Source organism: Sciurus vulgaris (genome assembly GCF_902686455.1).
Source record: "Sciurus vulgaris genome assembly, chromosome: 8".
NCBI lineage: Eukaryota > Metazoa > Chordata > Mammalia > Rodentia > Sciuridae > Sciurus > Sciurus vulgaris.
In genome coordinates, this window is record NC_136468.1 from 86,437,972 (window position 1) to 86,450,808 (window position 12,837).

At 43.5% G+C, this 12,837-nt stretch overlaps 1 pseudogene across 1 annotated transcript; it reads right to left on the reverse strand.

Annotated features, from left to right (window-relative positions):
* Window positions 1-11,659: 11,659 nt before the first annotated feature.
* On the reverse strand, window positions 11,660-12,226 carry LOC306668342 (RING finger protein 11-like; annotated as a pseudogene). Its single transcript has one exon. The product of its transcript is annotated as an RING finger protein 11-like (transcript).
* Between the last annotated feature and the right edge of the window lie 611 nt (window positions 12,227-12,837).

Below are 12,837 nucleotides of genomic sequence, written 5' to 3' on the forward strand. Positions count from 1 at the left end.
GGATGTTTATATAATAAATAGCCTTCAGATAGAGATAGTCATATAGATAGAATAAAAGTATATATTTAGAGTACCTCTGGATTTCTTTTTCTTGTGTTCCTCTGGAGCAAAGGGAAGATTTGTTTCCTATCCAGTAAAATAATGTCTTCCATTGAGACAAATGTCACCCAAGCTTTAGCCCATTATGAAAGATTTGAGTTCCCTATACTCTGAGTTCCTCATATAATATAACCCTCTGCATATGCAGGTATTATCTGGACCTCTTTGTGTTGCCCTTTGTGAAGGATTATGGAAAATAATATTCCTACAAGATAGACCTCCAAAGAAAAGGGGAGAGACGTGCAGCTTGGGAAGAGGGAGGGGAAACTAGCCAAGCATTAACCTCCCAGTAAATCTCTTCCTAATAACAATGGGCCCTGAAGGAAAGGGGTGAATACTAAATGCTGGGCTCTGGACTTTGACCTTCCCCATTGCAAATTAGTCCTAAATGGAGGCACAGCAAATATATGGAAACTCCAGGAAACAATGGATTCCAGAGGGGAAAAAAAAAAGCAATGGGCAAGATTTGAGTACTGGTCCCTCTGGATCTGGACTCCTATCTCCCCAAGATAACAATGAGTTTCAACCTTTTTACAACTACCTTCCTAAGTTAAAGTTTTAACCTGCACAACTAGTCCCTGACTGGCCAAACTGCATGTCCACAGTTTCCAAGGATTAAACCATCCTCATTTACCCTATAAAACCAAAATCCCCTCTGTAACTGACGGCCATTTTGGCATCCAGAAAATGAGCCCCAATGGTGCCAGAGTCTGCGAATGAATAAATGGCTTCTCATTTGAGGTCTGCATCTGTCATTTTGCACTTGCACTCTGGAATTGGGAGTCGAGAATGTGACACAAAAATGTTGGCACTCTGATTTCTTCTAATGTAGCAATTAAGAAATGATCCTTTGTCTCTGACCAGGAGTCTGTGTCTTGTGCCAGGATCCATGAAACCGTGGATTAAGGATAGGTAGTTAGTACAGAAATAGGGAATTGGGTCAAATCGAGGAAATGAAGCCATGAAGCCATCTGCCTCTGGAAGTTGGAGATTGTTCCTGGAAGAATGGAATGTCAAGGATTTCCAGAGCCCATTGATTACCAAATTTACCTGCCTTTATCAAGGACTGCAAGCATGGAGCTGCTAATTAATGCCCCCTGGGCCCTTGCCTGGCTGAATCAACTTGGCCCTCCTCCTGCCCATCACTTCTCACTTTATGCAAAACTGGGCCTAGTCACTGTAGGCAGGAAGGAGAGATAAAGGGGGAGAGAACTGGAGAACGAAAGAGAATTTAACCTATAAAAGATGTAGGGTGTGCTCACTTCTCGGGACTTTAGAACATCAGCCATGGCCCCCTTCTTCCTGCTGGGAGAAGTCTGTATTATTACCTTTAAATAAAACTTGCTTAATATGCTTGCCTTGGCGTGCTTCTCTAGTGTTCAATCTTCAACATTAGAAGGAGCAGAACTCGTCACCAGTAAACGGCGGTATCAGTAGGGTAATCTGTTAGTGTGCAAAGAAAGTAAAATTTCAGACTTTTCATTCTTGATTTTATTCTATTTAAAAAAAAAAAACTGAAATCATTCCCTTTAAAAACTGGAATTCAACATCATCCTTGAAATACTAGCCAGAGCAGTCAGAGAGACCAAAGAAATTAAAGGGATATGAATAGGAAAAGAAGAACTCAAGCTGTCACTATTTGCTGATGACATGATTCTATATTTAGAGGATCCAAAAAACTCCACCAGAAAACTTCTAGACCTCATAAATGAATTCAGCAAAATAGCAGGATATAAAATCAACATGCATAAATCTAAAGCATTTTTATTCATAAGCAATAAAACATCTGAAAGGGGAATGAGGCAAACAACTCCATTCACAATAGCCTCAAAAAATACCAAACAACAAAACAAAACAACAACAACAAAAACTTGGGAATCAATCTAACCAAAGAGGTGAAAGACCTCTACAATGAAAACTACAGAACATTAAAGAAACAAATTTAAGAAGACCTTAGAAGATGGAAAGATCTTCCCTGTTCTTGGATAGGCAGAATTAATATTATCAAAATGGTCATACTTCCAAAGGCACTACTCAGATTTAATGCAATTTCAATTAAAATCCCAATGACATTTCTCATAGAAATAGAGAAAGCAATCTTGAAAATCATCTGGAAGAACAAAAGACCCAGAATAGCCAAAGTCATCCTGGGCAGGATGAGTGATGCAGGAGGTATCACAATACCAGACCTTAAACTCTAGTATAGAGCAATAGTAACAAAAATGGCATGGTATTGGCACCAAAACAGACAGGTAGACCAATAGTGCAGGATAGAAGACACAGAGACAAACTCACACAGGTACAGTTATCCCATACTAAGAAAATGGGCAGACACTTCACAGAAGAAGATATACAGGTGATCAACAAATATATTCTCTAGTAATTAGAGAAATTCAAATTAAAACCACCCTAAGATTTCATTCAGCTTCAATTAGAAGGGCTATTATCAAGAACACAAGCAATAATAAGTGTTGGTATGGATGTGGGGGAAAAGGCACACTCATACATTGCTGGTGGAGTTGCAAATTGGTGCAGCCACTCTGGAAAGCAGTATGGAGACTCCTCAGAAAACTTGGAATGGACCCACCATTTGACCCAGCTATCCCACTCCTCAGTTTATACCCAAAGAACTTAAAATCAGCATACTACAGTGATGCAACCACATCAATGTTTATACCAGCTCAATTCACAATAGCTAGATTGTGAAACCAACCTAGATGCCCTTTAATTGATGAATAGATAAAGAAACTGTGGTATATATACACAATGGAATAATAAAACTATGGCATTTGCTGGTAAATGAATGAAGTTGGAAAATATCATGCTAAATGAAATAGGCCAAGACCAAAAAACCAAAGGTTAAATGTTTTCTCTGATAAGTCGATGATGATACATAATAAGGAGGGGGTTGTGGGGGCAGGGGAGAGAAGAATGAAGGAATTTGGATGGTGTAGAGGGAAATGGGGCAGGAGGGGGTGGGGGAAGTAAGATAGTAGAATGAAACAGAATTACCCTATGTATATGTATGATTACATGAATGATCTACATTGTATACAACCACAGAAACGAAAAGTTGTACCCCATTTGTGTACAATGAATCAAAATGCAATCTGTAAAAATAAAAAAAATTAATAAAAAAAGAAATCTAGGAAAAAAAAAAAACCTTCAAAACATCCTTTTATCTGAGGCCTCTTGACAAAAGCCTCTTTTCCTTCCTAGGAGCCCTGATTGAACATTTTTTTTTAAAAGTCATTCATGGAAAAAAGGCAATTCTAATCATAGGAATGACATAAAAGTTAACTAGAGACAGAATTAACAGCATATGCAGACCAACCTGCACTGAGTCCAGAAAGTCACTTAAGGTGAGACCAGTTTGACATTTTTGTGGCCACGATTCTTCTTCATCCATAACCTTTGCTCCTCACCCTTCAAAATCCGATAGTTCCTCAAGACCCCATCAACCAATCGCCAGTGGCTGCACCAATGACCTGTTTACTTTTCTTTTTAGAGATGGTGAGTTGCTTGTGGCCCCCAATGTTCTTGGTGAGTTTAGTTCCAAGTTCTCAGGCATAGTATTGGATACGTTCAGGGGGTAGTATGATTTTTTTTTTTTTTTTTTTTTTTTTTTTTAGCCCTTCACAGCTGTATCAGAACTTTATTTAACAACTTAGAAAGAGCCAAAATTGATGGATCGTAACATGGTATGTGGAGAACAAAGTCAAAGAATACAAAGTGCCCCCAAAATCATTCTGTTCATTACTGGTTCTTTCGATAACATCTGTGAAAGAAGCTTTATAAAGAAAGACTAACTTCAGTATTGAAACTGATTTAAAAAAAAATTCATTTAGCAATTTTGACAATCTAGAACAAAAGTTTTGACTAGATAACAGACATCATGATTAAGTAGAAAACACAAGAATAAAAAGTAATTATCACTGAAAATATTGCACACTTCAGCTGTTTCCTCCAAATTTGCTTTATATAATTGGATGGATATAAATTAACAAACAGAAATTTAAGCAAGATACATTAACATTTTAACAAAATCCGATAATCTAATTTCTTTCAATTTTTCTCAAATTCATTTGAGTGTTTCCATCATGGTGCTCATAAGGAAATTAACAACATACGGCTACTATAGTTGAATGTCAAATTAAGTACTTATGACATACTAAATTCTTCTATAATACAATTATGAAGAATCTTTAAGGAACTTATGTTTTGTATGTAGAAAAGTGTTAAGAGTCAAACATTCAACTCAATAAAAACAAGAAACATTTCTGATTCCTTTTTTAGGTGGAGACTGCTTCTCCTTTTGCTAATGAATGTTTTTTAGCTGTAATTTCACTGAGCTGAACAGATAAATCACCTTGAGTACATAAGGAAAAATAAACACATGCTAAATGGATAAACATTACTATTACATCTTTACTAGACCATCTCTACCTCTAACACTTCAGAAGCTTAGAGATTTAGAGTATTCTTACATTAACTGCAAGAAAAATTAAAGGAGAAATTCCTTTTTTGAAATCACAACTATGAAGTCATGTGGTTATACAAATTTTGCATTTGTGTGCAAAACATGAAGCACATTTACCTTTATTCTCCCTACTGAGTCTTGTCAATCACCTAGCAGGACTTAACAGATACCTTTCCAAGAAATAGAGACTGAGATGTATTTATATAACTTCAATTACCTCATCACTACAGTAATGAGAGATGCAGTATCCTTTTGCTATGGTTCAAGACAAAAGGGAAGGAGATCACAAGAAAGAGAAATAAAAATTATTACAACTGAGAAACTACTTCTCATTAAGTTTCACCGGGGTACCACCTTCATTTTTACATAAGCATGGTGGCATAATTCAAGCTCAATAAATCAGAAATCTTAATATTTAAAATTTACCTTGACTTTCATTTATCACATTAACAACAAAAAGAATTAGATAAAACCCATAGGAAAGGGTAATATTAAACCCACTCTGCTGAGTTGATGTATTGACACATTTAACTCAATTTTTATAGAAAAGTGATAGTGCATCTCAGTTTGCTTACAAGCTAGGAGATCACTTAAAATTCTGCATTTCCTAACTGCAAACAGAATATAGCACTTACAACAGGTTATAAATAAACTGGTTTTCAAGCATAGAGCCAGCCCCAATGATAATACACTATTTAAAAAGACCTAAGGCAATGAATTCCATTTCCAATGGAAAAAAAGAACTGTGCAAACAAGCTTTAAAAGATGGAGACGGTTGGCAAGTCACCGGAGAAGTCCGCTTTATTACAAGATGAGGCTTACATATATACTCTTGGGGCTTCCGGGTTAAGGGAGAAAGTGACGTGTGGGTTTCTGATTGGTCTGGCTTGCCGCCGGCGGGAAAATAGGTGGCGGGAAGCCGAGACTTATGGGAAGAGGAAGCCGCTCAGGGGCCATCTTTGGTGTGGATCGGACTGCATATGGAACCTTACATTCCCCCCTCTTTGGTTTATGGGAATTCGGGACGTTGATTTTCAATCTGGCTGCTTCCTGCTGATCAGGGGCGTCGTCAAGGGGCCCAGGGCAGGGGGGGTTGGTTGTGAGGGGAGAACAAAGCATTGGCTATTATATCAGATTACTTCGTCCCCCGTAAAGTCCATAAAACTCCCTTGGAGCCATAAGTCCTCAATTTGGTCTAGGAATTCATTATAGTCATTAGTCGGGTGGAGGAGCCATGCATCAGTGTCCAAGGTCCATAGAAAGGATATTAGCCTCGGAAGAAGTTGGGGGAAGTCCATCATAGCAGGACGTCACCAGGCGTTGTTCCCATTGGGTAGCAGTTGATAGTTCCTGAGGAGAAGCTGGTTAAAGGCTTGGTTAGAAATTTTTTGTACTTGGTCTCTAACGAACCTTATGAGACAGGGGAGGAAGAAAATGATGCAAAGAACTCCAATAAGTGGACCTAATAGAGGGAGGCAACTACATAATTTTTCCCTGTGGTGGTCACTGCTCCCGGGGTTGAGGCCCCTTTGCAAGTTGCACAGGGTTGTCCATATAGGGTTTTAATGAGTTCCAGTTTGTTGACAGGTGGACCAAATCCAGCTAGGGTCAGGGAAAAGAAGGGGAAAAAAGCAGAAATGTAGGAAGTTATCATTCCTCCTGAATGGGTGAGAGGCGCGAGAGACGGAGTTTCAAAGGATTAGAGGGATCCACGGAACTGGTGTAGATGTTCGGCTTGCCCGTATTTATAGGGTCAGGATCCAGAGGAGTAGGGGGTGAGTCTCCTTGGTCAACCGGGCAGGGTTTTAACCTGGAAATATGGATCCAAGGAGTGGTCTCGTTAGAAGGTAGGATGAGTTTAGCTGCGGTGGGGGTACTAAGGATTACTGGGTATGGTCCCAGCCATTTAGGAGATAAGGGTTCAGGTGTGGTTGGTGGAGTATAATAGGCAAGATCCCCTGGGTTCAAGGAGGGAGGAGGAGAGGTTGCAAGAGGACGGGGAAGTAACCAGTCTTGATGTTTCCAAAGTTCAGCTCTAAAGTGAGAAAGGAGAGGAAGGCTGAGGGTATTTGGGATATTTAGGGAGGTAGGAACGATTCCGGGGGGTACAGGAGATCTTCCATACATCACCACAAAAGGGGACAAATTGGTAGGTTTCTTTGGAAGTAAGCGTAGTTTAAAGAGTGCCAGAGGGAGGAGGCGAATCCAGTCTAAGTGGAGTTCTAGGGAAAGTTTGGTGAGAGTCTCCTTTATGGACCGATTTGCTCTTTCAACCTTACCTGAGGCCTGGGGATGATATGGGCAGTGTAGATGCCAGGGTAAGGCTAGAGATTGAGAGAGAGATTGGATTACTTGAGCTGTGAATTCCGGTCCGTTGTCCGATTGAAGGGAGGTAGGCATCCCAAAGCGTGGGATGATGGAGGTAAGGAGGTGATTGGCGACAGTGGAGGTCCTTTTATTGGTAGTAGGAAATGCCTCAATCCAGCCACTAAAGGTATCTAGGAAAACTAGGAGGTACCGGTGTCGGCGAACAGGAGGCATGTGTGTGAAATCAACTTGCCAGTCTGCCGCCAGAATGGAACCGTGGGCTTGATGTGAGGGATATGGGTAAGGAACTGTAGTGGTGTTAGGGTTGGTTCTTTGGCATATAACACAGGTTTGAGAAAGTTGTTTATGCAGGGACTTGTAAGCTAGGAGATCCTTTAGATGGTGTGGAGAGCATATAGTTAAGGGGGCTCCAAAAGTAAGTTTAAAAGTTTCCTGCTGTAGTTTTTGGGCAGCTGCAAGGACCCTGAGACAAGGGGCCCATCCCCTTACTGTGGGATCAAGTTGTTTTGATAAATAGGCTACTGGGGCAAATGTGGGGCCCTGCATTTGTCCCAGTACCCCTAGGGCCTGTCCCTGATTTTCATGAACATAGAGAAGAAAGGACCTTGTTAAATCTGGTAAGTGTAATGCAGGGGCGGATAGGAGTTTGAGACGTAGGTTATTAAAAGGCGTTTTAGGAGAGGAGGGGAGTGGTTCATTTGGGTCTCCTTTAGAGAGATCGTAAAGGGGTTTGGCTAAAAGAGAAAAGTTAGGGATCCAAGCACGGAAATACCCTGCTAAGCCCAAAAAAGAGAGAATTTCAGCCTTGGTTTTAGGTACGGGCCAGGACGAAAGGGCTTGTTTCCTGTCAGTTGTAATGGATTAAGTGACTTGGGAGGCTGAGATTTGAGCTTTAAAAGGTGTCACTTTGTATCCATGTTGGGCCAAAAAGTTAAGCAAGGCAGCCGTGTCCCGTTGAGAGATATCCCAAGAAAGGCTACAGAGAAGGAGATCATCAACATACTGCAAAAGTGTGGAAAGAGGACAAGTGGGGTAGAAATTTTTGAGGTCATGGGAGAGGGTCTGTCCAAATAGATGTGGGCTGTCCCTAAAACTCTGAGGAAGAACCGTCCAAGTGAGCTGTTCGGAGTGTCGTGTGTGGGGGTCAGTCCATGTGAAGGCAAAAAGGTCCTGTGAGGAAGGGTCTAGAGGTACGGAAAAGAAGGCATCCTTCAAGTCCAGAACTGAGAAGTGAGTGGAAGAAGCTGGGATGAGAGAGAGTAGAGTGTAGGGATTGGGAACAAGAGGGTGGATGGGTATGACAGCGGCATTTATGGAGCGGAGGTCCTGTACCAAACGGTAGGAACCATTGGGTTTTTTATACCCAGAATGGGGGTGTTATAGGGGGACTGAGTGGGACGTAGATATCCTTTGCGAAGAAGGTCAGAAATAATGGGAGAAAGTCCGAGAAGGGTAGAGGTGGTTAAGGGATACTGAAGCTGATGAATAAATTTGGTAGGGTCCCGTAATTGGATGGAGACTGGGGGGCACTGAGCTATGGAGGGATTGTCCGTGTCCCAAACTGAGGGGTTAACAGGGTGGGAGATACGTGGATGTGAGGAGGTAGGATCCTGCAATAGGGCCATAAAAAAGGAAGTAGAGGCATCGAAAAGTGGGAAGGAAATAGACGCCTTGAATTGGGAAAGAATGTCCCGTCCCAACAAGGGAATTGGGCATTGAGGCATGACTAAAAAGGAGTGGATAAAATGTGAAGAGGAATTCTTAAGGCGACACAGAAGTGGGGGAGTTCTGAGTGGATATATGCGTTTCCCTCCTACCCCGACAATAGGAGTGGAACTAGGAGTGGTGGCGCCATGGAACTCTGTCAAAAGTGAGAAGGTTGCTCCTGTATCTAATAAAAAGGTGACAGACCGGCCATCCACTACAAGGGTTACCCTAGGCTCACGAGTGGTGATATTGAGGGTCGGGTGTGGCCCAGGGCTCCGTCAGTCCTCTTCAGCTAATCCCACTATCGGAGGACAAGAGGGGGGCATTCTAGCGATTGGCCCTTCACCCCTTCAGGAGAAGGGGCAATCGGAGCCCCAATGTCCTGTTTGTTTACATTTGGGACAGGGTTTATTGGGGGGCCGTGGCTGAGGACAGGAGCGTGACCAATGACCCTCTTTTCCACATTTAAAGCAAGCTCCAGGAGGGGCCCTTGTAGGGATCGGGAATTTCTGTGAATGGGGAACAGGATGAGGAGTCCCCCTGATCATTTGAGCAACCATTAGTAAATCAGTTTGCCTGGCCTTATGCCTTAGGCGTTCTTTTTCGTCATCTCGTCCATGGAAAACCTTAAAGGCCAGCGACAGAATCTCACTTTGAGGAGTTGCCGGTCCATGTTCCAATTTTTTTAATTTGGCCTTAATGTCGGGGTAGGACTGAGCTAGGAAACTGGTCATAAGGATATAACGGCCCTCATCTGTGTCCGGGTCCAGTGTGGTATATTGCCTGAGGGCCTGAGTAAGCCTCTCTAGAAACTCAGTGGGGGTTTCATCCTTTTTTTGGATAATTTCCTGGACCTTCTGAAAATTAACTACTTTGCGGGCCGCCTTCTTTAGGCCCACAACGAGACACGAGGCAAACCTATCTCGGGCTTGTATGCCTTGATTTGTATTGTAGTCCCATTGTGGATCGATTTCTGGGACCGCTTCAGGCCCTAGAGGGAAAGTAGGGTCTATGCGATGTGTTTCATTCGCATGAGTTTGAGCTGCATCCCAAACTCATCGCCGTTCCTCGGTCAGGAGGGTGTTGGCAAGGAGCATAAATATATCTTTCAAAGTTAAGCTGTAGGCTTGTAAAATCCATTGGAATTCTTATTGTTGAGTCACTTCCTGGTGGGTTTTTTTCCTGCAACTGAAAGGGTTTTAACTAGATTGGTCAGGATAAGTCAGGTTCCTTTATGTAAGTGGTAGGATCGGAGGAATAGGAGCCTAGTTTGCGCTCCATCTGAGATAAATCAGCCAGAGAGAAGGGGACGTGGACACGGACAATACCTTCAGCTCCAGCTACCTCCCTTAATGGGGCCATAAAAGTGGGAGGGGCCGAAGGGGGTCCATGGGAGCGCGTGAGTGGCGGGCTGAAGGAAATAGGCAGGAAATAGGCAGAGCGGTGGGTGTAGGAGCTGTGGGCGCGGGAGCCAAGGCGGCGGGGGGTGGGGAGGGGGGAGGGGAGGAAGGTGGCTCCGGGAGTATAGGGTTGAGAGGAGGGGCCCTATAAGGGGAGGCTCATCGGCGGGGTCAAAAGAATCAAGAGAGGAGGATGGGGGAGGGGAGGACAATGGGGAAGCAATCTTAAGGGATCTCCTTCCACTTGTTCAGGCGCTGGCAATAGTTGAAAAGGTCCCTTAAAAGATTTGGATCAGAATTTTGTCAATAATTTGGGTTTGATGTCAGGCTTAAGGGAAAGAGGTCCAAAATTTTTGAGGAGACACTGGAGGGGCGTGTCTGCCACCGGGGAAGATGGGGAGGTCCCCATGGTTAGAGGGAAGAAGGGTGTAGGGAGCGGAAGACCTCGGGCGAGGAGGGAGCAGTCTGCGAGGTAAAGGGCGTCCCCAATGCCTCGAGAGAGACCCGGAGGGGGATCAATCTACAAGGTAAAGGGCGTCCCCAATGCCTTGAGAAGGATCCGGAGGTTCCGGAGACGGAACGGAAGGGAAAGCGCGATGGAGATCGTCACCTCAATCGCTATTCCCAAAGGGGTAAGGAACCCGGATGGCCACGAGGTTACCAGTACTGGATTTAGGCAGTTGGAGAGGAAAGGTGACTGGGGTTTCCCGGGGGTAGATTAAGCTCCTCACTCCTCATAAAGTGTCTTCTATTGGCCTCTTTTGTGTTCTGACGGAAGGGCACAGGGGTCCACTGTGACCATGAAGGTCGTGGTGGGAGGTTGTCCCCCCTTAACTCAGCGTCGGGAGGCTACCGGACGGTCACGGCTAGTACTCCCGCGTATAGCTGAGGTAAGGTGTGCTCCTCCAAGGGGAAACTTACGAATTTTCGAAGCCGGTGTTGAGTGTCGAGAGCCAGCGCCGGAGCAAGAGGACGAGGGTGGCCTGCCAACAGAGGAACGGAGTGCCGTTGAAGGCTAACTCCGTCCCGGGTTTCGGCACCAATAAAAGATGGAGACGGTTGGCAAGTCACCGGAGAAGTCCGCTTTATTACAAGATGAGGCTTACATATATACTCTTGGGGCTTCCGGATTAAGGGAGAAAGTGACGTGTGGGTTTCTGATTGGTCCAGCTTGCCGCCGGCGGGAAAATAGGTGGCGGGAAGCCGAGACTTATGGGAAGAGGAAGCCGCTCAGGGGCCATCTTTGGTGTGGATCGGACTGCATATGGAACCTTACAAGCTTAAAACTACTTTTTTTGTGCCAGTGTTATAAAATGTAGCTTTTAATAAAACCTTGACCCAAATGCCAGTAACTTCAGAAAAGAATTTGGTGGAGAGAAGAAAGTTATTTCATTTAGGAAAAATAACCACTATCTTTTTCCTAATCTTCAACACACACAATTTAACATATACAGCTGCTTTAACATGTTACACAATTCCTATGTACTGGAGCAATAACAAGATCTAAATACAATTATATTTTTAAACACTGGGTCAAGGCTTTACATAAAAATACCATCCTACTTTTTCCCCCCTAAGTTTCTAAAATATCACATACTTTCCTCAACATCTGTAGCCATCCAGGAATTTTTAGGAAACTTTTGTGCATGATCTTAATTCCTAATCCCTGGTTCTTTGGGCTCAGTGACGAAAGATCAAAACCACCAAAAATGATGGTTCACTTGAAGTCAGACGAGAGACCCTGGCTCAATTAGTCTCATAGGATGAAAGCAGTGCTGCATCAACTGGCTCCATGCAGGAGGGGCACGTGAAGGATCTCATCAACCAGTCATCTATACAGTCCAGGTGATAGATGTGCATGCACGGCAGAAATCGAATTGGGTCCCCATAAACAAAGTCCATCATACAGATCACACACTCCCGGATCTTTTTTTCTGATCCATCTCTTCCAGGGTCATAAACTCCTTTAGGCAGATGCTGTATAAGGCCTATTCTCTGAGCTATCCTAATTTGTTCCTCTTCAGTCAGCTGAGTTGCTAGCCGAGTCTGGCTAAGTGTTGGATGATAAAACTGGAACTGGAACTTGTTCCTGATATGGCGGCGGCGGCTCCTGATCCGGCTCTGTCCCCTCGCCAAAGCTAGCCCGGTCGGACTGAGACTCATGAAGCAGGGAGATGTCATCCGAGGTGGGGGATTTGAGGCAGTTCCCCATCTTCTGGGGCTGGAGCGTGTGATCTTTGTACTGTTCTGACAGTCTTCTCACCACCCTCTGCCAAGGGATGTGTTTATAAACCCATATCTGAATCTGATTTTGATGTATGTATACACTGTAGAAAGATGAAATCAAGACAATTAACATGTTCACCTCACCTGTTTACCAATTTTGTGATGAAACTTCTGAAAGAGCGTGCTCTCCCTCTGTCATTAAGGCAGTTTCTTAATGATGCAGCTCCTTTGTAAGTGAACCTGCAGGTCCAGGTTAAAGAGGGAGGGTGGAGGACTTTGGGAAGCCCAAACTACCTTGCAGCAGAGCACTACTATTTGAGAATGGTCAGAAAAGACAGGCCCATTTTCCTTCATTCCTTCATTTTGACCTTTTTTCCTTCCTCCCTCTCTCGGTCCCTTTCTCTCTTTTTAAATTGGCTTGAAAGTAATGTAACATTTGTCCACGTTTTGCTTTGAATATAACTCTTGCTCTGCCACTGTGACTTATTTTTAAAATGGATATGTTTCTTTCTCTTTCTCTCTCCCTGCTCCTCCCTAATCATTTTTCCTCCCTAATCTCAGAGGAAACAGGATTTACCTTTCTTCTCCATCCTAGGC